Source organism: Theropithecus gelada, chromosome X (genome assembly GCF_003255815.1).
Source record: "Theropithecus gelada isolate Dixy chromosome X, Tgel_1.0, whole genome shotgun sequence".
NCBI classification, from domain to species: Eukaryota; Metazoa; Chordata; class Mammalia; order Primates; family Cercopithecidae; genus Theropithecus; species Theropithecus gelada.
This window is the reverse complement of record NC_037689.1, coordinates 84,889,476-84,913,644: the sequence shown is the minus strand read 5'-3', so window position 1 is coordinate 84,913,644 and position 24,169 is coordinate 84,889,476. Positions and strand designations below refer to the sequence as shown.

At 47.2% G+C, this 24,169-nt stretch overlaps 1 long non-coding RNA gene and 1 pseudogene across 1 annotated transcript in view; both read left to right on the top strand.

Moving 5' to 3' along the window:
* Positions 1-1,123: 1,123 nt before the first annotated feature.
* LOC112615198 lies at positions 1,124-6,899 on the top strand (annotated as a pseudogene).
* A 53-nt stretch (positions 6,900-6,952) lies between these two features.
* Positions 6,953-24,169, top strand: part of LOC112616640 — a 30,002-nt gene continuing 12,785 nt past the window's right edge. The window contains exon 1 of the long non-coding RNA XR_003117683.1: positions 6,953-7,041. This is a non-coding gene — a long non-coding RNA (uncharacterized LOC112616640). The remainder of the gene's footprint in view (positions 7,042-24,169) is intronic.

Below are 24,169 nucleotides of genomic sequence, written 5' to 3'. Positions count from 1 at the left end.
CTCTGTAGTCAGCAAGTTGGCAATAGCTATCAAATTACTAATGCACATACTTTTTGGCCCAGAAATTCTACTTCTAGGAATTTGCTTACAGATATACTTGCACATGATTGAAATGAAATATGTGCCGTTATATTCCTTACATCACAGTATTGTTTTGAATAGCAAAAAACTAGAATGAACCTAAACATTTATCAAAAGGGAAATGAATAGTTGTGACGGTGGAAGACCTACTGTAACACAGCTAAGATGCAGACTCTAATGCTAGTTGTATCAGAAGGGATAAATCTAGAAATCAATATTGAATGCAAAAAGTGAGTTGTAAGAGGGTATGTATATTACAATAGCATCTATATATGTTTTAAAAGCACATAGGGGGCATTGTAGGTTTGAGATTGTTCTATCTTCTCAGAGAATTATTTATTTGATCACCAATAAATGACATAATGATATACCTCTAATAAGACTTTTGGTATAAAGGTCAATCCTGCCAGCAATTCTACTTTCCAGTTTTTGTTGTTGTTGTTGTTGTTGTTGTTGTTGTTGTTGTTGTTTGAGATGGAGTCTCGCTCTGTCGCCCAGGCTGGAGTGCAGCAGCATGATCTCAACTCACTGCAACCTCCACCTCCTGGGTTCAAGTGATTCTCCTGCCTCAGCCTCCCGAGTAGCTGGGACTACAGGCTCATGCCACCATGCCATGCCAAGTTAATTTTTGTATTTTTAGTAGAGATGAGGTTTCGCCATGTTGGCCAGGCTGGTCTTGAACTCCTGACCTCAAGTGATCTGCCTGCCTGGGCCTCCCAAAGTGCTGAGATTATAGGAGTGAGCCACCACACCCAGCCTCCAGTTTTCTTTTGTTAAGATTTTTTTCTGGCATATTTTTACTCATCTTCTAAAAATATTTTTAAGGTAATATCTTTATACTTACACACAAATATTTATGTAATTTTAGACCCAGTCATAAAAGAAACCCTATGTGCATGCTTTATTAAAACTATAGTCCTTTCTCGGCTTGGGCGGCGGGAGGGCTGGCAGCAGCCAGCCAGCCCAGCTTCGCGAAGGCTCTCCAGGCGCCGCAGCCCACAGGCACCCGGCACGGGAGGCACGCGCCCTCCCCGCCGCCAGGATGCCCAAGAGGAAGGTCTGCTCCGCCTAAGGGGCCGCCAAGGAAGAGCCCAAGAGGAGATCGGCGCGGTTGTCAGCTAAACCTCCTGCAAAAGTGGAAGCAAAACCGAAAAAGGCAGCAGCAAAGGACAAATCTTTAGACAAAAAAGTGCAAACAAAAGGGAAAAGGGGAGCAAAGGGAAAACAGGCCAAAGTGGCTAACCAAGAAACTAAAGATTTACCTGCAGAAAACGGTGAAAGGAAAACTGAAGAGAGTCCAGCCTCTGATGAAGCAGGAGCCAAATCTGGTTAGTGCCATATACCATGTCTTATCGGTGGTCCCTGTCTCACTTCTTGTACAATCCAGAGGAATATTTTTATCAACTTATCAACTAAATAGTTGGTAAATTTACAAAATTGCAAATGTAAATGCAAGTTTTTTAGTAGCTCTAGAAGCATTTTTAAGAAAGAGGGAATCACACCTCATCCCATTTTTTAAGTGTAAATGCTTTTTTTTTTTTTTTTTTTTGAGGTGAAATCATTTGCTGGTTGTTTATTTTTTGGTACAACCAGAAAATAGTGTGGGATATTGAATTATGGGATGTTTTGACTGTCTCGCGTGTCAGCCTAACATTCCGTAGATGGGGGTTAGTTTTTATATCCTGTAATACAAAGCATATTAAATGGCAATATGGAGTCAGTCCTGCATTTAATGTCTTGAATATTTTAAATTACTTCTATTCCCATGTTTTGTTTTTGTTTTTGTTTTTTTGGTTTTTTTTTAGTAGAATTGTTTCCTAGAGAAAACCACTCTTTGATCATGGCTCTCCCTGTCAGAATTGTATGCACTCTATAACATCTTTGGTTGTGGTAGTCCTGTTTTCCTGATAACTTTGTTACTGTGCTGTGAAAGATTTAAAATTTGAATATGTAGTGTACATGCTATTCAGTTGTGAATTGGTGGGACATATATAATAGCTTATCAACATGTGAAGGTACTGGTACTTGATAGCCTCTTTTTTTTTTTTTTTTTGAGGTGGAGTCTCGCTCTGTCGCCCAGGCTGGAGTGCAGTGGCCAGATCTCGGCTCACTGCAAGCTCCGCCTCCCAGGTTTACGCCATTCTCCTGCCTCAGCCTCCCGAGTAGCTGGGACTACAGGTACCCACCACCTCGCCCAGCTAGTTTTTTGTATTTTTTTTAGTAGAGACGGGGTTTCACTGTGTTAGCCAGGATGGTCTCGATCTCCTGACCTCGTGATCTGCCCGTCTCGGCCTCCCAAAGTGCTGGGATTACAGGCTTGAGCCACCGTGCCCGGCCTTGATAGCCTCTTAAGGAAAATTTGCTTCCAAATTTTAAGCAGGAAAGTCACTGGAATAACTTTAAAAAAGAATTACAATACATAGCTTTTTAGATTTTTGTTACATATGTTAAGAATTGTGTACAAATCGAAATGTCTGTACTGATCCTTAACCAATAAAATCTCAATTATGAAAGAAAAAAAGTTATAGTCCTTTCTATTTTTACTTGCCTTCCACCTCGGCCTATATCAGTACTCCCTCCACAATCTATGTCAATAAACTAGTATTCATTATTCCATATTTTTCTTCATACTTGTGTAATCACATACAGACATATGCATACACATATATGTATACTTTTGTGTGTATATACATATACACATATGCAATACATGCACAAGTTTTTATTTGTCCTTTTTTATTAAAATGAAATTATATACATACTCTTCCAGTTCATATTCTTCTCACTCAACAACACTCCCTGGAAATCAATCATATGGCTCTAATTACTAATCTTCAATGGTTGCCTAGTATTTCATAGTGTGGATGTGTCATAATCTACTCAGCTATTAACCTATTGATAGGTTACTATGATTTTTAGGGTTTAAAAAAGCTGTAAGTAATTATGCAATACACATCTGTTATGGTTTGAATGTCTCCTCCAAAACTCATGTTGAACTTTAATTGCCAATGTAATGGAATTGGGAGATGGGGCCTTTAAGAGGTGATTAAGTCATGAGGGCTCCACCCTCTTGAATGAATTAATGCCATTATTGTGGCAGTGAGTTAGTTACAGAGGGAATGGGTTCCTGATAAAACGATAAGCTTGGCTTCTTCTTACTCTGTGCTTTGCATGCTCACTTCCACCTTTTGCCTTCCACCATGGGATTACCCTCACCAGATGCCAGTGCCATGTCCTTGGACTTCCCAACCTCCAGAACCATGAGCCAAATAAACTTCTGTTCTTTACAAATTACCCAGTCTGTGGTATTCTGATACATCAGCAGAAAATGAACTAAGACATCTTTGTCCATATAGGACCTTAAGTACTGGGGTTTCCATTCTTACAGGATGATGTCCCAGAAGTAGGATTGCTAGGTCAAATGATGTGCATCTTTTTATTTTAATAAATGGTGTCAGACTGCTTTCCCCAAAGCTTAGAGCCTTCTCACTTCCTCAACAATGTGTGGCCCAGCAGCCTGGCTAACTTGACTTATTCTTGGCAGAGATTCCTCTCCAAAGAATTTGAAATTCAAAAGGAGACACACAGAGATTGAGAAGATTGGAGCTGTGTCATATTCATATCAATCAATTCTGAAAACAAGCCCAATATCTTGAAAATACAGTCTTAGTTTTTGCCCAAGTTAGCCGGAGTTGAATTCTGTTGCTTGCAACCAAAAGACACTAATAAACTGTAGTCATGGACTGAGACCTCAACCTGGTCACAAATCCAGCCCTGATCCCAACTACGAATTCAACTCTAATCCATGCCATAGACTTAATCCTCACCCAGGTTGGAAACTGAGGGTCATTCCTGGCCCCAGACTTCACTGTACACTGCCTGCCAAGAACTCCTCTCCAAGGGATGTTCCTGGCTGTCAGTGGATACATTTCAGTGGAAACATTTCGGCCAAACGTATCCATAGCCTGGGACCCAAAGTTAAGGCTTCTTTGTGGCAACCAGTGCTGATTACTTCTGGAGACGGGGGAATTTCTTGTGAAGAAAAATTTGTAAAATCTAAGAGATATTTTGGGGACATCTGGGTTGCAGGAAATAAAAGATCAAAGGGGAACACGGTTCTGGGGTGAAGGTTTAGTTTGTGGAGGCAGATAATAGGGATATGAGGGAGCCAAGTGTCTGGAGCTGAATGGGGCTGGGCTGAATCCCCTGCTGGAGCCTACATGGGTCTCTATGAGAGAGAGATCCCGTGCTCCCAGGATAAGCTCAGAGGAATTGTCACCAAGAGGTCCAGGCAGCCTGTGGCCCACAGTCTTCCTTCTTTGTCTCTCTCAACATTCTGGCACTGCCTCAACTGGCCCAATGGGCCCCCATGAGGCTCAGGCCCCTTTCCCCACTGTTCTGACACAGGCCCCAAAGCCACCTGCCACTTTCTCCTTCCTTCCAATTTCCCTCCCATCATCTTTTCCCCTGGTGTATCTTCTCACTGCATGCCTCCTGCTGAATTTCAGGGATTAGGACTGTCTACCATGGGACACAGCTCCCTTCTCTTCTCCCTGGAGCCAGGAGGTTCTTGCCAAATCTGGCCCCAGCCTCACCCCAAGGATCTCTGGAAGGAATTAGGCAGAACTTGCTGGGTGTGTGACTGGAGAGACAAGTCAAGAGTGTGGGGAGGGAACTACCATTTGTCAAACACCTATTATTATATACCAGGTAGGGAGTTAGTACTTAGCTCCCCTATTTAATCTCCACAGCAAGTCAATGAGATAGCAATTTTTATGGTCAGATAGGGAAGCTGAGGCCCAGGTATGTTCAAAGATTTGTCCAAGGCTACTCAGCTAGAGGTGGCAGAGCTGGGATTTGGACTCAGGACTGTTGAATCCAAAGCCAGCTCCTTCCAGGACTTAAACAAGAGGAATGTAGTGGCCTCAATTTCTGCCTAAAAGGGAGGCCCTACCAGGTAGAGAGTTCCCTGGTGGAGGCCTAGAGCACCTTCCTGGACCCTGGGCCCACTCTGTAGGGAGGGCTAGTTGGGTAAGAGCTGTACTAGAGGGGCAGAGAAGCAGGTTTCTCTCACCCCAACCCCTGCAGGTTCCACTCAGGCAGTGCTGGCCTCCCTCCTCCCATAGTGTCTCCCCACTCCCCTTATTCCTCTGTGCTTCCATCAACAGGGAGAGAAGAGAGCCAGCGGACAGTGCTGAGAGTAGGGTAAGCAGAGTCAGAAGACCAGACACAGTTCATTCACAGGCAAGAACTCTGGGCTGCTCCTGCTTCACTGTTCCCATCAGGGCAATGGGGCATGGGGGGGTGTATAAGACGATGGCTGAGCCCATGTCAACTCCACCAGTGCATGTGTGGTGAGGCCTGCCTGGGCAGGCAAGCACTGTGACCATGTCAGTGGAGATGACTTTGCCCACAGAACATGATTCAGGGGATAGCAAGGGCAGGAGCTAGGGTAAGCCAGGAAGACACATCAATAGCTGGTACAAGAGCTCTGTTAGGCCCTGCCTGGGGTCCAAGCCCTGCCTCTGGCTGCCCCATCATGACAGAAAGGTGGAGGATAAGCAAATGAGAATCTGTGGTTAATAGAAATGGGGACTTTTTGAAAAGAGGAACACTACAGGAAGTACAAGAAAGTAAGAAAGGGCTGGAAACACTCTCCTGGTTGTCCTGAGAGGGAGAGGAAATTACACCTGTAAGAAAAAGCTTGCCTTTAGATCTCCACAGAGGCAAGGGGCACTGTGTGGCTGATTAAGCGGCGTTCTAGTTACAGACCTGATACCCCTGCTTGCTGTAACCCTGAGCAGGTCTTTTTTTCCTTTCCGGGTCTCAGTGTTTCCATCTGCACAGTGAGAATTTGGACCCAAATGTTCTCCAAGAGCTCTGTCAGCTCTCAAATTCCAGCATCTTCTCCAAACCTGCTCTGAGTCAAGCCCCTTGAGCATGGCTGTGCCTCAGGCACTGATGGTTGTTTTAATGTGCTGATCAGTAGTGGAAGTCACAGTAACATTGTGACATAGGGGTGGTGTGCGTTGGGGTCATCCTAGGATCCAACATGAACTCCTCACCACAGCCTAGAGGCTTGAGTGGATTAATGCCCTGCCCATCTTTCCAGCCTCCTCTCTCCCTCTCCAGTTTCCCCTGACCTCCTTTCCTTGCCTGGGACATATCAGACTCGTTCTTGCTTTGGCACCTTCACATACACTGTTCACTGTACTTGGAATGCAGGATCCCCACCTCTTTGGTAATTCTCTTCCTTTTGATCTTAGCTGAAATGGCCTCTCTTCCAGGAAGTCTTCCTGGGTCCCTAGCCTAGGCCAGCTCCCACTCTGAAACACACTCATAACATCATGATAAGATCACAGTAGTAATTGCTTGTACCATACAAGTATGTTTGTATCTGTCTCCCCTCCTCAATTACTATCAGCTCCCTGATAGCAAGACCCTTGTTTATCTCATTCACAGCTCTACCCTTGGTGTCCAATAACCCAGGAAACTTTTAACCAGCAACTATTTCTTGAAAACAAAACCCCTAGAAGCTGCCATGTGCTATAGACTTACTGGGCGCCAGGCACAGGCATACAACATCTCATTGGATCCTTGGATCATGCCCTCCCTACTTATTTCTTAGGTGCAGAGATAGTGTGGCAGAGAGCTGATGGGTTTTGTCCTTTCAGAAGATCTTTGTCCTGGACCAGTTGGCTGGGATGCGCAGAGCTGGGCCTGGCAAGCAGGTCTGCCTGTTTTGCGCCTCCTTTATTTGCTTGCCACCACTCTTCGGAGAGGAGCAGCAGCTGTGGCCGCTCCTCGTGTTCCCATAGCAACCAATGCTTACCTCCCGCTCACACTGGTTCCTAATTGCCTGATTACGCATCTTCTCCCCCACCAGCTCGCCAGCTCGGGAGCTTCTTGAGAGCAGGGTCCATGGCAGGCTTTGCTCACCATTGCGTGGCTCCAGACTCAGTGAGTATTAGTTAAATGAACAAAAATGAATGCATGACCATCCATGCACATGGGTTTTTACAAGCTTTCATCAAAAACAAGGCACCTGGCAGCCTGTAGTGGCTGGGGGGAGGGCGAATTTGAGGACTCAGTGCTCCTGGCTCACCTCTGCTTAGTGGCGTGGGTGGCCAGCCCCCCTTCTCCTTTCTCCCCTGCTGCCTGGGGAAGCTCTTTAGAAAACAGGCAAGACAGCCTGCACGGTCATGGCTGCTGGCAGGAGGGGGATGCTGGAGATGGTGTGACACCCTCCCCTACCAATCCCCCCACCCCTGCTCCGCCATGCACAGGCACACTCGAACTCCCTCACCACCTCCTTATGATGGAAACCATCTCAAATGGCCAGTTTTTGTTTTAAGAATTACCAGAAACAATTGAGCAGCCTATCCAATTCTAATGCTCTGTTCACAATCTCACCAGTCAGCCCCTTTACTCTGTTCCCATTGCCATCATGTTAATCCCACTCACCACCATCTTCCACCTGAGCTGCTCCAACAGCTGCCTCTCTGTCCCACTTCTGTCCTCTTCTCTTCCCCCTCCTGCCCTCCCTCACCCCATCTTCCATGGCACAGACAGAAGGAGGGTCCCAAACAGAAATCATACCATGTTATTCCCAGCCAGACTCACGAGGGAGGCAGGTGCATTTTTTACTATTTTTGTGGCATGACAGAGTCTGTGTAAGTCACCGAAGTGCCTAGAGGGGGAGCAGGCAGAGCTACTAGTCCATTAACTCAGTCTTTAAATGTTTGTTTCCTTAAATGTTTGGCTTTGGACCACACATAAGCTGGTGAGTCCAGAGCTCACAAGGATGGGACCAATATGAGTTTTTATCCTAATGGAAGAAACAGAAAAAAAAAACAAAAAACAAAAAAAAAAAAACTGAGACGTGATCTGCACTTTGTAGAGGGTGCTATGGGAATGTACAGGGAAGTATGTTTGTGCAGAACCAGAGCAAGAAACATTTGAGCTGGACTTCCTATCAGAAATTGTTGGTTGCAAGCAACAGAAAGCATCTCTCATTAACTTAGGAGAGAAGGGAATTTGTGGGGTTGGAGGGGTAAGCTATAGGGAGCTTACAGAATCAAGAGAAAAGCTAGAGAACCAGATATGGAAATTGACATAAGCAAAGACACTTCTTGGGGAGGGGTTGGGAAGGAATAGGAAGCAGGAATGGTTTGATCAGGATGCTGCCAATAAAATGAATGAAATATGTTTCCTCTATTCTTATATTCCTTGTTCCAGATTCAAAGTCCAACGAGAGTGTCCAGTCACCAAGCTTAGTCACATGCTCTCCTCCTGGCTATACTGGGCTGGGGAGGGGAAGGCAACTTCCCTTTGGCTTCTATGAAAGGAGGCATGCATAGATTTATTGTTTCACCAACATCACCCACAATCAGGCAGAGACAATTCACTAAACAGGAGTCTAAGGAAAGGGGAGGAATGAAGGCTGGGAAGCCACAAACCAACAAATGTCCACTCTCTGCTTGATGGCAGCAAAAAAAGAGGAAGAGGGCATTCTAGCCAGAGAGAACTGAATGGACAAAGAAAGAGCTGAAGCCTGCTGTGCTCATGGCAGGCAGGCAGCAATGTGTGACTGGGGTGTAAGAAGAGGAAGGCAAAGAGCTACAGATGAGATGAGAACAGGGAGAAGACAGATCACAGTGTGTCCTGTGGAGTGGGCCCTAGGGAGCTAGTCTCTAGGGGTGGGGGGGTGGTTACCACATTGGCATTTTAGAAGCTTCACGCTGGGGGTGTCAAGAATGGATCAGAGATGGCAAAGTTGGAGATGGGGAGACCTGCAAGGAACTCTTGTAGGCAAGAGATAATGAGGCCTGAATTCCAACATTGGCCATGAAACGGAGAGAAGACAATGGATTCAAGAGCAATTCAGGACCTAGAATCCTGAAGTTTGAGAGGGTGGAGGAGGGAGAGGAGTAAGAGATGACTGTGTGTCAAGAGGGAGGAGTGAGTTTGGGAGAGTTTGTGCTTTCTTCATGGACTTCAAGAAGCCCACAAAGAATGGGTGTTCTCTCAGCACTCATTCAATCAGTAGTTAATGTCAGCCTGGCCCCACTAGTATGTACTGTATTGAAAAAGGTGGGGAGAGAGAGTGAGAACTTTTTTTTTTTTTTTGAGATAGAGTCTCATTCTGTCGCCCAGGCTAGAGTGCAGTGCAACTTCACTCGACTCACTGCAACCTCCACCTCTCGGGTTCAAGTGACTCTCGTGCCTCAGCCTCCCGAGTAGCTAGGATTATGGGCGCATGCTGCCACGCCCAGCTAATTTTTTTTTTTTTTTAGTAGAGACGAGGTTTCACCATGTTGGCCAAGCTGGCCAACTTGTGACCTCAAATTACCCACCCGCCTCAGCCTCCCAAAGTGCTGGGATTACAGGCATGAGCCACCCGCGCCCACCCAAGAGTGAGAACTCTTAATGGACCCCCTCATACTCTGCTGGTGGGAACATATACTGATGCAGTTACTCTGGAGAACAATCTGGAAGTATGTTTTACTGTTTTAAATATGCATACCTCTGCACATTGATTTCTAGAAATTTGTCCTTACAAAATAACAAGTGTGTACAGATAAACATAGGTACAAGGATGGCTCAACAGTGTTTATAAGAGTAAAAAACTGGAAACTACCTCAATATGCATCAGCAGGGAAACTGGCTAAATAATAAGCCAGTAGGGACAGAAAAGAGAGAAGACACTGACCACATCCCTGGCCTCTGCAGCCTGACAGGCCTCAGTGGAGGAGAGGGGTAAAGCTTTCACTTTTAGTGAAGTTTGGGTTTTGTCTGTTCTACTAGACTGGACATGTTAATTCCTGGAAGTAATCGGAGGATTTTTTTAATTATCTGAAAGCACCTCAAAAAGTTCTGGCTCTTCAGGAGATTTCACCCAAGAAGCAGGGGAGAAATAGGTCACAGAGAGTGTTTAGGAAGAAATAGGAGAGAGAAAATAAGTTTTCTGCTTGTGATTTCAACCTGTTTACTAAAGTTACAATAACAACCATTACCTCTGGGGAATTCTAATTGAAAGAGGCAAGACTTTTACTTAATATTTTAACAACTTTCGCATTGTTTGAATGTTTTACAATGCACCCAAATCACAGAAATAAAAAGATAGTAAAAACAATAAAGATACTTGCATTTGTGGAGAGGGTGGAGATGCTGACAAGCTCCCTGAACCCCTGGAGCTTCCAGAGCAGGGTTTCTCAACCTGGGCACTATTGACTTGTTGCAAGGGCTATCCTGTGCATTGCTGGGGTGGGTGAGGCAGACTGTTAGCAGTATCCCTGGCCTCTGCCCACCAGGTGCCAATAGCATACCCCCACCCTGAGTTCTGACAACCAAACTGTCTCCAGACATTGCCAAATGTCTCCTGGGGGGCAAAATCACCCCCAGTTGAGACGACTGCTCTAGAGGGATTATTCAGAATATGTGGGCGTCTTCTGAGCCTCTAAGCCTGGTGACCTCATTAATCCTATCTCCTAATGGCTCCCTGCCAGCACCTTTCCATGACTCCATTGGTCTGGTAGTCAGAACCAGTTTCGGTTCTGCCACTTACTAGCGATGTGATCTTGGGCCTTCCAGAGCCTCATTTCCTCATCCCTAAAATGGAATAATTAACAATGACGTGGCTCAAGGACAACCAGGTTCTCCCTTTCAACTGGATCTTTCCCTACTGCTTTTCAGGTGCCCAGGTGTCTCCCACTGAAACCAACAAACCAACCCACCTTCCTGGACCTTACTTCCTTCTGCAGCTACTGCCTTGCCTCTCTCTTCTTCACATACAAACTTCTTCAAAGAGTCATCTCACTCTTTGAAGGCATTTCACACTCAATGTGTCCTAAACTGATCTCATGGTCTTCCTCCCCAAACCTACTGTCTTTTCCTATCCCTTACATCTACTTACACAAGCCACAAGCCTAGGAGTCATTTTCAACGTCTCCCACATTACCAACCTCATAGCCAATCCTGCTCATTTTACTTCCTATGTTGCTTTGACTTTCAAGGTTATTTATCTCTAAATAGGAAATACATTGAAAAATCAAAATAAATATAAAACAAGATTTAGTAAGGAGTCTCACCCAACTCCATCAACTTCAGTACTCCCCCTAAAACACACACAGATAAACCACCTTTATTTGAGGGGGTAGGTATCCTTCTAGTGCATCTTTATGGAAAGACAAACAATAGATATTGCTCCCTTTCTTCCACAAAATACAATACTGTACATGCTGTTTTGTACCTTGCATTTTTCACCTAAAAATATATTTTGTCAATCTTTCTGTTCAGTATTAGAAATCTTTAGCTCTGTTTTTACAAATAGTATTCTACTGGGTGGACCTAATAACATTTATTTTACCATTCCCTTATTTACAAGTGCCAGTTATAGGTAATCTGCTATTCTAAGCAATTTCTAAACATCTTTTCAACCCATCCACTTGTTTCAGCCTCCTTTGTCTCCCCTCTAATGCAAGCTACCACCATCCTTTCCTGGACTCAGCAGTATCACTTTCTAAATACTCTGCCCAAATCATCTCTTGCTCTATCTTCATGTAGTAGCTGGACTGGTATTTTCAAAACAGGACTTTGATCATATCCTTGCCTTGATTAACGACCTGCTGCAGCTTTCTTGTGGTTTCAGGGTAAAGACAAAACTCCTCCTTATGGCCTGTGAAGCCTCATTGAGTCTGGCTCTGCCTCACCCACCTCTCCCTGCTCCCCTGACCCTCTCTGCCCCTCTCCGCCCCTCTCCTTCTCCACTCCACTCCCAGTGGCCACCTTTTAGTTCTTTGCATATGATGTTCCTTCTGCGTAAAACACTCCACTCTGCTCCACTCACCGAGTTCCTTTCTATGTGTCCTTCAGATCTCAGCTTCTTTGTCCACTCCTCAGGAAGCCTTCGCTGAGCTCCCTGCTAGGTCAAAGCCCCAAATTAAAGGATCTCATTAGTACCACATGCTTCTCCTGCATAACCCTAGTCCCAGTTGTAAGTTCACATTCATTTGGGGGACACTTTGATAAATGTCTGGCTCCTATTCCCATGTGGACTATGAGGTCCATGAGGGCAGAGGCCTTACCTATCTTTGCTTTCCATAAGGCCCTGCATCTAGAAAATTGTTGACCAAATGAATGAAAGGATGAGGCATATAAGGGCCCCAGCAGAGAACCTGACACATAGTAGGTGCTCAAGAAATGTTGCTTTCCTCTTTCTTGCATTCACTGTCTGTCTTTGCTCTGGAGCCTGTAACGGGTTGCCTTCCATGTGCGCTACTCAAAAACGCTGCTCTCTAAACACTCAGCCTGTGGCCTTTGCTTGGACTTCTCCTTTCTTGACATGACTCATTTAATGGCTGATCATTTGTTCCTCCTGAAAATCCTCTCTTGACTTGGCTTGATGCCCTGGGATCCCCTTACCCATGGTGGCTTCCTCTCTACTTTCTCTTCCTCTGCCTACCCCTGAGATGTTGGGATTCCTCAGGTTTTATCTCAAACCCCTTCTCCTCTCATTCTATACACTCTCTTTTGAGCCATCTCATTTATGCTCATAGCGTCCATCACCACATATGTGCAAACTTTGAGTCTCCCGCTCAGGCTTTTGTAATATGCCTCAAGCCCCCATATTAAATGCCAGCCTCTGCCTCTAGAATGTAAGTGGAGCAAGAGAGCAGAGATTGTGTCTGTGTTTGCTTATTACAGTGTCCCCAGCCCCTGAAGCAGTGCTTGGCACATAGTAGTCGCCCAATAAATACATATTGTCAAATACATAAATGGCAGGGCCCATGTTAGCATGGAGACAGCTGCCTTCCCCAGAGGCAGCCTTTTTGTTGGCAAGGCAGTGGGGCAGAGAAAGAGGCTAGGGGCTAAATGTCATGTCCTGGCTTTTCTCATGCTGGGTCTTAGCAGATATCTCACACCCACAATCAGGGTGAAAGATGAAATTCCAAGCAGGATTTGCACCCCGGAGCCAGCAGTCTCTGAATCAGCAAACTGTCCTATGGGATTGTTTCACTCCATTTGCAAACCATAAGGCAACCTTTGAGAGAGAAGGCAGCTCAACAGAACATGTGCTAGCATCATGTCCAGCCAAGTAGCCTTTTAGGGGAGCAAATAGCTGGTCACCGTGTGTGGCAATGTTGTCAGAGGGGAGGAGGGCACTAGGCTGAGGCTGCACCTGCCAGGATATGGAGATGAGGTTGAATCCTCCTGCCCCACTGGAGAGGGGAGCCAGACCACCCTGCTTGCAAACCCAGGGCCTTTCCAACAAAGGTCAAGGGTGGAGGAAAGCCAGGTTGAGTGGGCAGAGGAATTCTGCTTATAGCCCTGACACACTGCCTGTGGCACAGCCTCCTACAACAGGCTGTTCTGAACTCAGGCCAGGTCCTGCCCGGTCTGCCATGAGAACTGACACAAAAGTACAGACTGTTCTAAGTCAGAGCTGAGGAGGCCCTTTGAACCCCAGTTCTACCCACCTCATGATTCTGATGGAAAAGCTGAGATTTAGGTTCAGGCAGAGACTGTCCTGTAGTTGGTAACTAGCAAGCCAGGGCATCTGGCTTATCTCTTAGCCTTTAGCCTGCTTGGCCCTACAGACTTGATAGTTTCTTCCTGCTTACATTTTAGAGGGAAGAGACAGACCACAATTTTAAAAAGAATATGCAAGTAAAATATGTAGCATGAAAGATGGTGGCAAGGGTTATGGAAAAGAAGAAAGTAGTGGAGGGGAAATGAGGGTGCTAGGGTTTGTGATTTTAGATGGCGTTGTCAGGGGAGGCCTCCTTAACAAGGGACCACTGGAGCAAAGCCTGAGGGAGGTGAGTGGGTGCACTTACTCTCTCTACAGTGTACTGTGAGGACACCTGAGACAGAGCTTGAACCTCCAGACTGCCCCCAACAGGGCCATGGTCAGAGGGCCTCTTGGGAGGTTTGCCTATGGATTTTGGCCTGGCCACAGGGACAGGAATAAGCATATCTTCTGAAACTGAGACTGGACACAGAACCAAAGGCCTATGACACCGTGGGTCAGGTAATATTAATAACGACAGTAGTAATAATAATAATAGCACCATTTTATCTGCATTGAGCACATACCATATGCCAGGCACTGTTTCTAGCATGCTACTTGTGTTATCTATCTTATTGCATTCACACAATGACCCTATGAAAATAGCGCTGTTCTAGTGCCCATTTCATAGATGAGAAAACAAAGTCTCAGTGTGGTTACAGAACTTGCCAAAGGTCACAAAGCTAATGAGCAGTAGAGTCGTGCTTTGATCCTAGGTCTTTGGACTCCAGAGCCCGTTTTATAGACAGAAGCAGGTTTTAGGCATCTGGGCTGGAACGGTTATCTAGAGGCAGAGGGTAGATGAGATGATCTCTTGGGTTCTCTGCTGTGGTCATAAGGGCCAGGCAGCTCAGAGGCAGTTGAAAGGGATGTCTAACATGGCAGCCAACCTCGGGGTAGGATTGTGTCTGAGGCCTCTATGGAAGTGGTAGACTTCATCTTCTCTGGAATGTGAGCTCCATGAACAACAAACCTTGTCTGTCTGGTCTGGTGCTCTATCACCAGTGCCTGACACTTTGTCAGTGATCAATAAATATTGGAGTAAATGAACGAATACAAGAATGAATCAATAATTCACTCTCACTTATCGAAGGTGGGCCCAGCCATAGACACTGCCATCTTTCCAAACAACCAGGGCATCTGGACTTGTGTCTCCCTGAGAATGTGAGGCAAAGAAAGAAGGCATAGCAGAACTAGGAGCAAGGGAGATGCTGCTGGGGTCAGGAGCCAGGACAGAGCCCAGAGCTGAGGACTGGGACAGTGATGGGTGCAGAGAGGCCACCCTTTGTGAACACAGTTCTGCGTGCTTTACGTGTGCTTCCTCATATCATCCTTCCCACAGCCTTGGGAGATAGAGATTGCTACCTCATAGAAAGATGAGGAGACTGAGGCATAGAGAGGCTAAATGACTTGCCATGGATCACACAAGCATTATGGGGTAGAACTGGGTTTAAACTGGGATTGGCAAGGCAGGCCAATTGCTTCATGTGGTCCCTGACTGGGGTGCAGTCAGAAACTCTCTCCCCTCTGCTATCTACCATCCCGCATTCCAACCTCCCAAGCTCCTTTGCTCTGCAGCTGTCTCCAAACCTCAGCCTGGGAGCTGGACCCTGTCTCTTCAGTCTCCCTAAAGAGGGGAGACTCCAATGCAGCAGCTTTTCCCTCCCTCCCTCCTTTCCTCCCTCCATGTACCCTGGAGGTCTGAGGTCAGGGCAAAGCCAGGACCAGCAGTAAAGAACAGACCTGGAGTGAGACAGATCTGAGTTTAAGTCCTGGTTCTTCCACTTAATACCTCAGAGAGGAAGAACTACCTTGCTGATCCTCAGTGTCCTCCTCTGTACGTATGGGATAATATCACCCATGTCATGGGGTTGTGGGGACTAACTGAAATCACTCAGGGGAAGGAACTGGATTCCAGGTGAGCTGGAGACAGGAGGAGGCAGTCACAATAGTCCACCACATTACAGCTTACACAGCACGTTTCCATTAATTTCTAGGCTCCCCTTTTTTTCTGTATCACCATTCCATTGGGTGAAGTTATGGTCCCTCTTTTGTAAATGAGAACACTGGGGCTTGGAAGTGACTTGCTAACCAAAGGCATGCAGTTTGGAAGTCGCAAGGCAGACATTCTAAGCTAGATGCATGTGACACCCGAGTGTGTGGGGAGCCCCCTTCACCTTCCAAGGTGAGCACTCCTTTACACTCCTATATCAAGTCTGGTGGTGAGAGTACTGGTCTTGTAAAGGGCTGGTTCTCCTGATCCTCTCCTCCAAAGCAAGACCCAGTAGTGCACTGAGAGGATCTCCTCCAGGCCATGGCCCGCCTCACTCTGCAGTAGCAGCAATGAGGAAAGGAAAATGATTGTCCCAGCACAGGATGGGAGAGTCAAGCATGGTCACAATGAGGGCCAGAGAAGGAGCAGGAGGTAAGCAGAAACACTGAAGTAGTGCACCTCAAACCTAGGAAAAACCATGTCTTTGGCCATCTTGAGAGGCGGCTTACCAGAGAAGCTGCAACAAGACCCTTCCCCGTCATCAGGTCATAGCAGTCATTCTCTGTGCATGGCTCTGTCTCATATTGTGAACTTGTTCTTTGTATAGAATGGGTCTCTTTTCTGCTGTAGCCTGTGAGGTTTTTTTCCTTATCTTTGATGGTCTGTGAATTTCCCACAAAGTGTCTAGGTATAGACTTATTTTTATTTATTTTGCTTAGTCCTTGGCCTGCCCTTTCTCCCTGAAACTCATACCTCTTTTCCTTTCTGAAAAATTCTCAGCTATTATCTCTCAATGATTGCCTCCTCACCATTATCTGTTTGGAGTTTCTGTTAGACTTAGGCCGAAGCCCCTCCATGCAAACCCTTCATGCCTACTAACTGCTCTTTCAAAGTTTGTTTCTATGCTGGTGTGAATCCCTCAGCACTAGCTTACAATTCTCTAATTCTTTCCATGATTGTGCCCAGGCTAGCGCTATCCCATTCATTGAAGTTTGCTTTCTTTTTATTTCAATGACTATATTTTTGACTTCCAAAGTTTCTACTTGATTTTCTTTTTTTATCTCTCTTCCTGTTTTTGTGCAATCCTGTTTTGTCCTTTTAAGGAATGTCATTCCTTCATTTCTCTCTGTGAGCATCCTAGGCATGCTTATTTTCAAAATCTGTCAGCCTATTCTCTAAAACTCATCTGGAGTAAATTTATGTGCTGATTGTAGATTTTGCTGGCTCTCCCTGAGCATTTGATTTATTTATGTGTTTTGGAATTTTGGTTTGGAGAGGCAGTGTTGGTGTTGTTTTGTTTGTGTTTGTGTCTTATTGTCTTTCTCTCTCAGTGCTTACCCCTCCCTGTCTGGTGGTTTCATGGTGGCCTCCATTGGCCCCTCCAAACCCCTCAGCCCAGAATCTGATTTTATGACACTCAGGGCTCTTGCCCTATAGGAGATGTTGGAAGCATTCTCCTGCTTCAGTGTAGAACCTTGGGGCTCGGTTCACTTCCTTGTCATGAGGCCGAGTCTCCCTCCGCCCAGCTCCTCATGGCCCAGGCTGCCTTGTAGTCAGAACTCCCAGAAGCAGCTGGAAGCTGTCTTTTCCAGCTCATAAGGGGAGAACCTTGCCCCTCCTCCCCCTGGTTTCTGCCTCCCATCCCACAATGGAGCACTTGTAGTACTCACAGGAGCTGAGTCTTGGCCACTCCTGCCCACCCCCCGCCACGGTGCCCGTGTTCTGACCCAGAGACTGGCAAGTTACAGCTGTGCTGGTTGCTTTGCATTTCTGTATGTGCTCTATATCTCATTTTTTCAGCCTGACTCTGTCTTTGGGGTTTTCTCTTTTTATAGTGTATCGATCTTCCATCACTCCGTGCTTGGTACAGAGGGGCTCTGTTGCCATCTTAACTGGAAATGTACTCTAATTGTGTACTGTATGTACCATAACCAGAAATGATTTAACCAATCCCCCATTGTTACACTTTTATGTTGTTTGCCATTTGGGGCTAGTACAAATAAGAAGGCAATAAACATCCTTAATGTACTTGTCTAATCCCTGATGCGAAGTTGTGAGATCAAAGGGTAGCCATGTTTCCATTTGATACACATTTCATTTTGTATGTACTACCCCAACCATCACCACCACCACCAATACACCATCACTGGCATCTGGTTGGTTGAACAGAACAAGGGAAACCCTGGAAATAAATGAGACCGTGCTGTTGTAAAGTCTAACTTGGTGTACACAGGTGAGGCATTCTTAGACAACTTCTTCCCTGTTCCCATCTCTTTTGGAGCCCCATATCCTTCTCATGGGTTATTTCATTTAATCTTCGTGACATCCCTACAGGATAGGGAAATCTCATTTTGCAGAGGAGGAAGCCAAGGCTCAGAGAGCTAAGACGACCTCCTAAGCTTTTACTGATAGGAAGAGGAGTCCACATGAAGTTGAGGAGAAAGGTAGGGTGCTCCCCAGTCCACTGAGCTGCAGAAGGGAGTCTTTCTGGCCTTCAGTGATCCATATGTTTAGGAATCTGGCTGCCTCCATGAGACCGTGGTACAGCGATTGTGAGCAACTCCTAATTGTCTGGGTTTGGGCACACTGGGGCAGCCTCCACTGTGTGTGGGACAAGTGCTGGCTTTGCAACTCAGGCTCAGCCCCTCTGTAGTTAAGTAATGATGAGCTCCTCTTTATCCTCTCATTTTTCAGTTGGAGATAGCTAGGTATAGTGAAAGCACACAGGCTCTGGATTCAGTTAAAAACCAGCTCTACCACTTTCCTGCTGCTTGACCTTGGGCAAGCCACTTCACCTCTGTGGGTCTCAGTTTCCACATCTGTAAAGTGGGGTCATAAGGCTTCTCTTGGAGAGGCATTGTTAAGATGAAAGAAAGACCGGTGTGCCTGGCACATAGTAGAGATTCAAATAAAGCCTGTTTCTGACAAGGGTGAAAGGTCACATAGCTAAGCCTGCTCAGCCAATCAGCTGGGGCCACACCCTGTCCTGACTCCACACTCAGTGTTGAAGCTCTGGTCTCTGTGCATGCTCCCACAGCTTCTGCTGGGCTGCCTGACATGAGCATGGGCCCTGAAAGCTCCACATGTGTCCCTGGACCCCATCACAGGTGTGAGCCTGGATGCGTGACTCTGCAAGATGCTACACACTGAGAGGACTGGAAGTTTGAGATTACTGTGGAATGGTAGCTGCTGACGGGGCTTCCGGCCTGCCCATTGCCTAGACCTGTAACCCTCAAGCAAGTCTCCCCTGCTGTCTTGGAGGCACTGCCAGCAGCCTGTTGGAAGATCACAAAAAGCAAGAATTGGCCCTTCCTCCTCTGGCAGAGCCTGCACAGCCTCTGGGAGGCAATTAGGGCTTGGGCCTTCCTTGGGAATTCCCAAGGGTACCCCAAAACACTTCAAAGTCACAAGCCCATCTGCCTGCTTCACCCGGGGGGGAGTGGCAAGGGGGTCATATTGCAATCACTCCCCAGATGGGAAGCTAAGGAGACCAGTCTCAGGCCCACAGTGGCCTGGGATGGAAGCTCTGGCCATGTGAGGTTCTTCCTTTGCACAGTGCTGTGGCACATAAAGGTGTCTGGTTGTGGGCTCAGTGTGAGGGAATGGGGTGCTGGTGAGCAGAGGTGAGGCTGGGATACTTGGAGTCCCAAATGCCTGCAGTTCTCACAGCTAATGACCTGGGTCTCAAGATAGGCAGAAAGACTCTGTCACAGGGAGATGGCACTGGAGCGTCATGAGATTAGAACTGAAGACCCAGACCCTTCCAGTCTGGTCACTGGCACACTCCTGAGGTGCTCTCTGCCCATCACTGGCAGGTTAGTGCTCCTTGAGCTCTGTACCAGGCTCACCTCTCTTCCATCCTTCACATGCCTCTGGTGTGACCTCATCCACCCCTCAGATTGCAGCTACCACCTCTGCGCTAATAAGAGTTCAGATGAAGTGAGTGCTAACTCTGTGCCAGGCACTGATCCAAACATTGTGCTTGTGTCAATTCATTTAATCTTCACAGAAACCTAATGAGGCTGACCTTACGCCTTCACACAGATGAAGAAGACAATGAGGTCTGGGAGGCCATGGAACTTGCTAGGAAGAGGCTGATGACTCCCAAACTGCTCTCTTTCCAACTGGTTTCTCTTCTCATCTCCTTTCTTCCTATTGCTCGTGGCACATCTAGGCTGGAATGTCCCACAAGCTCCTCAAACCCACCACAGCCAAAACTGCACTGGCATTTCTCCTGTACCCACACCCCATCTCAAAATCCTCCTTCTCCCAGAAGCCTCATCTCCCACAGTGACTTTCCCATCTACTACATCCCTGGGTGGTATATCTTGCATTCCTTTCTCCTCCCCCTGCAACACCTCAAGGGTCTTCAGTCCTACGCATTCACATTTCTTCAATCTCCCTCCTGTTTTTCTCCTTCCTCAGTGATCCTTCCCCCTGGGGTCTTCTCCTTCTCCTTCTTCTTTGGTTTTATTTTAATTAATACATAATAATTTTGCATATTTATGGGGTGTAGTGATGTTTCCATACATGTATACATTGTGCAGTGTTCAAATCAGGGTAATTGACATAACCATCATTGAAGCATTTATCATTTCTCTGTGGTGGAGACATTCAAAATCCTCTCTTCTAGATATTTTGCAAGATACACTACATGATTGTTAACTGCATGGCCTTGCTGTACAGTAGCACACCAGAACTTACTCCTCCTGTCTAATTGTAACATAGTTACAGTTGGAACAACCTTTCCCCATCCTCCCTCCCCAGCCTGTGGGAGCCATTGTTCTACTCTCTACTTCTATAAAATCAACTTTTTTAGATTTCTCATCTCATATTTCTACTTTTGTCTTCTCCCCTCACATTTATCTTCCATAGTGCCATGGGGAGAGCCCATGGCCCATCCCCTGCTCAAAATCCTTCTATGGTTTCCCATAGCCTACAGGATCAAGGCCAAATTCCTGATCCTAACATGCAGGGGCCCCCACAGTGGGAACAACTATCTGCTGAGCTTCACCCTTTACTTTCCCGGCCACTCTCTCTAGCCAATCTGGCCTCCTTGCTGTCCTTCCAAGGTACATTTCAATGCCTTGAGCGTACTCCATCCCATCCCCACACTCCTCCACACCCTTGGAAAGCTCTCCTTCTTCCCATCCACCTGTCCCGAATGTCCATCCCAAATGCCACCTCCTTGGTGAAGCCTTCCTGTCCTTTCCTGTTGAAAGTACTCTTGGCTGTTTTGAGACTGCAGCACTGCAATATGGAGATCGGACAGACCACAGGATTTGGAGACAAAACTGAGCCATGGGACATCTGAGAAGGCCCTTTAATCACTCTACCTCAGTGTCCTTCCTTATAAAATGCAGCCATGAAGACCTCTCCTCTGGGTTGTTGTGAGGGTGGAATAAGAGGCAGCAGGCAAAGCTTAGCACACAGTGAACAGGCCATGGGAGAGCCCATCACCTCTTCCCAGGGGCACTCCATGTCCACAGCCCTCTGTGCCACAGCACACTGCCAAGGACTGTTCTACCACCCCCGACCCCTGAGATTGTTTCTCTCTCTTTGCTTTCTTCCTAGCCCAGCATGCAGTGGTCCTCAGAAATCCCTGAGGGAGGAAAGTCCTGGCAGGAAACCACCTTGCTGGGCAGCCTCAGTTTGGGGCCTGATGGTAGAGATTTTCCCCAGTCTTAACAAGTGAGACATGCATCATTGTATTGTACAGGTCAAGATGGGTTGTTTCTGATTCCACTGAGCACTGAGGACTCCAGGAGTAACACTGACTGGCTCGGGAGGCCAAGCTCAAGCCCCCATCCTTCGTTGGCTGGAGAGGCTGTCATGACATGGTCATCTCCCCTAAGAAAGGGAACTTGGCCTGAGCAGTACTGGGCTCTGGGAACAAGGCATGTGAGTTATGGTCACAGAAAACCTGTTCTTAGAGGAAAGCTGGACACCTTGTTCCTGGATTTATCAACTATCAGGTTTCTTAGCTTTTCTCCCCTGGGCCATGGGTCCAAGAACCAGTGGAGCATTTCCTGGGTTTGAACAATCTGTACTTCCCTCTGTTCTTCCCCCCAGCCTGATCAAAGCTCACTCTTGGACCTTACTCCCCTGTTCCTTTAACAGCAAGTTCAGGAGCATGGTCATGGTGCCTAGAGTGCCCAAACAATCCAGCTGAGCCCGACAGGACAGAGAATAAGCATTCCCTTATATGTGATTGAGTCATCAGTCACAAATCACATTCTCTGATTCAGAGACTCTCAGAGTAGCAGTGCTAGGGCAGTTCCATAGACCTTTCTCCTTGCATTGCAGCTGGGCAGACTGAGGTCCAGTGAGGGTGAGGGACTGATTCAGATCACACAGCAAGACAGCGGTGGAACCCAGACCTCCAGACTCCCAGTCCAAGGCCATTTTTCCCACACCCAGGACTCTCTCTGAGAAAGTGATGGTAACTGGTAGGAGAAGCCAGGGGTGAGGGCTGCAGGAGGCAGGAACTTGAGGGGAGGAATGTGGGACTGGAAGGTGGAGGGGAAGCAAAGCCCCCAGCGTTGAGTGGCAGCCCACCCTGGAGACATCAGCCTAGCTATCACACTGCTTCCTTTGCTGAAGATTAGCACAAACATCCCCCAGCTGTGGCCCTCCCTGCTGGCCAGCTGTGCAGGCTTTGGGTGGCGTGCCCCAGATGCAGGAGGCCCCAGGCTGGAGGCTGGACTTTCTCTCTTGTGACGTTGTGTGCTCTCCCGGCATCCAGAGGGCATGGGCCAGCCTCTGGCTCATCTCTGCTGTCAGGCCTGGTGAAGGACAGTCAACACTCCTGACTGATCAAAGGCACTCCCACCCTCTGGCCCCAGGAGTGCCGGGGCCGAAGGGGAGTGGGAGAGCTCAGATGCCATCCTGTCATGCTTTGAAGTCCCAATGCATTCTGGGATAGAACTTGCTGTGGAGTGAGACCTCTGGAACACAAACTTAACAAAAATTCCTGACATGTGTTATGATGGAGGCAGGAGAGCCGAGTCCTGACACATTTGGCCAGACCTTTCACCTCTCTGAGCCTTGCCCTTTCCAACTGGGCCAGGAGGGCACTGGACTCTGCAGAGTAAAGGCCAGGCCAGCTTGCCGTCCCATGACTCTCTGACTTTCTCTTTCTTCTCTCAGAGGCCAGGTGGGTAGGGTGGCCCAGAAAAGGCTTATGGGCAGGAATAGAGGTAGTCTGGCACCAAGGACAGGGTACGTGGGATAGCTAGGGGTAGGGGCTATTTATTCATTCATTTATTCATTCATCTATCCATGGAGCACCTACTGCATTCCTTAGCCCAAGGACTTGGAAATCGGGCACCCTACCATGCTGATCCACTACTCAAGGGACCTATTAATAGATTCTGAACTGGCTCCTCCCCTCACCGTGCATTGCCTCTGTTCTAGAGTTAGGATGGGCACCCTGGTTTGTGACTTTTAGTCATCAGGGGCCATATCCAGCAAGGGTTTTGGTTGAATCTGAGTCCAGCTAAGTTAAACCAAAAATAGATTTACTGGAAAGCTTTGGGATGGCTCATAGTCTTGTTGGGGAAGGGGGAGAACCAACCTCAGAGAAAGGGCAGGCACCCAACGAGGCAGGGAAGTATGTTACAGAACCAAGGGACAGTCGGGCTCATACACTACTTCCAGTACTGCTTCTCCTCACCTGACCTCTGCCAATGGACCCTGACATTGGGAATCATTTCTGAAATGCTTCTTTTCATAAGGAGTATCTGGCTGTCTGTCAGGGGACTTGAGGAGGAGCTCTTTGAGCTTCTGGCCTTCTCCCCTTCCTCTCTGAACTCTCTCCAGCTACTGCAGCCGATGCCCAAGCTGATACTGTTTTCTGATTGACCAAGCTCTTTGGCTTCTCCAAATGCCCCAGCAAGCCCTGAGCTTTCTGAACTCACTATATCTCCAAATAACTTCTTTTCCCCCTCCACGTATGTCCTTTAAGGCCACAACTAAAGGGGCCAACACAGACATCTCCCTCACTGGTCTTGATCATTTTGTGCCTGGTCCCAGCCTAATTTAAAGCTCTGTAAACTAGTACATGTCATGACCTCAGGGTACAGGTGAAACCCCCTGCCGTCTGCTGAGGGGTGGGGGCGGGGCTCTTGCCGGAGGAATGGTACAGTCCAGACCCATGATTACCCCAGGAGAATCAGCCAGAGGCGAGCTGGTCTGCTCAAAGCCCTGGAGGCTGAGAGGTCTGGTGGCAGCCTGTCAAGGAGCCAACCATGCAGAGGGCTGGCCAGACTGGATGTGGGAACCACACTGGAGACTTATTGGTGTGGACCCCTCTCATAGCTATGCTACAAGCCCTCTTATATGATACAAAGGGGATCTTCTGTTCTCCACAAGGGCAACGTCCTACCAAGGTGGGGGTAAAACTGGCCTTGGGACATTAGAGACATTATGTGACTTGCTGAAGGTTATGTAGATGATAATGAGGAGAGCTGGAACTCCCCGGTCCTTAGTCAGCAACAAAGCACTTTAGCGAAGACTACATTGTA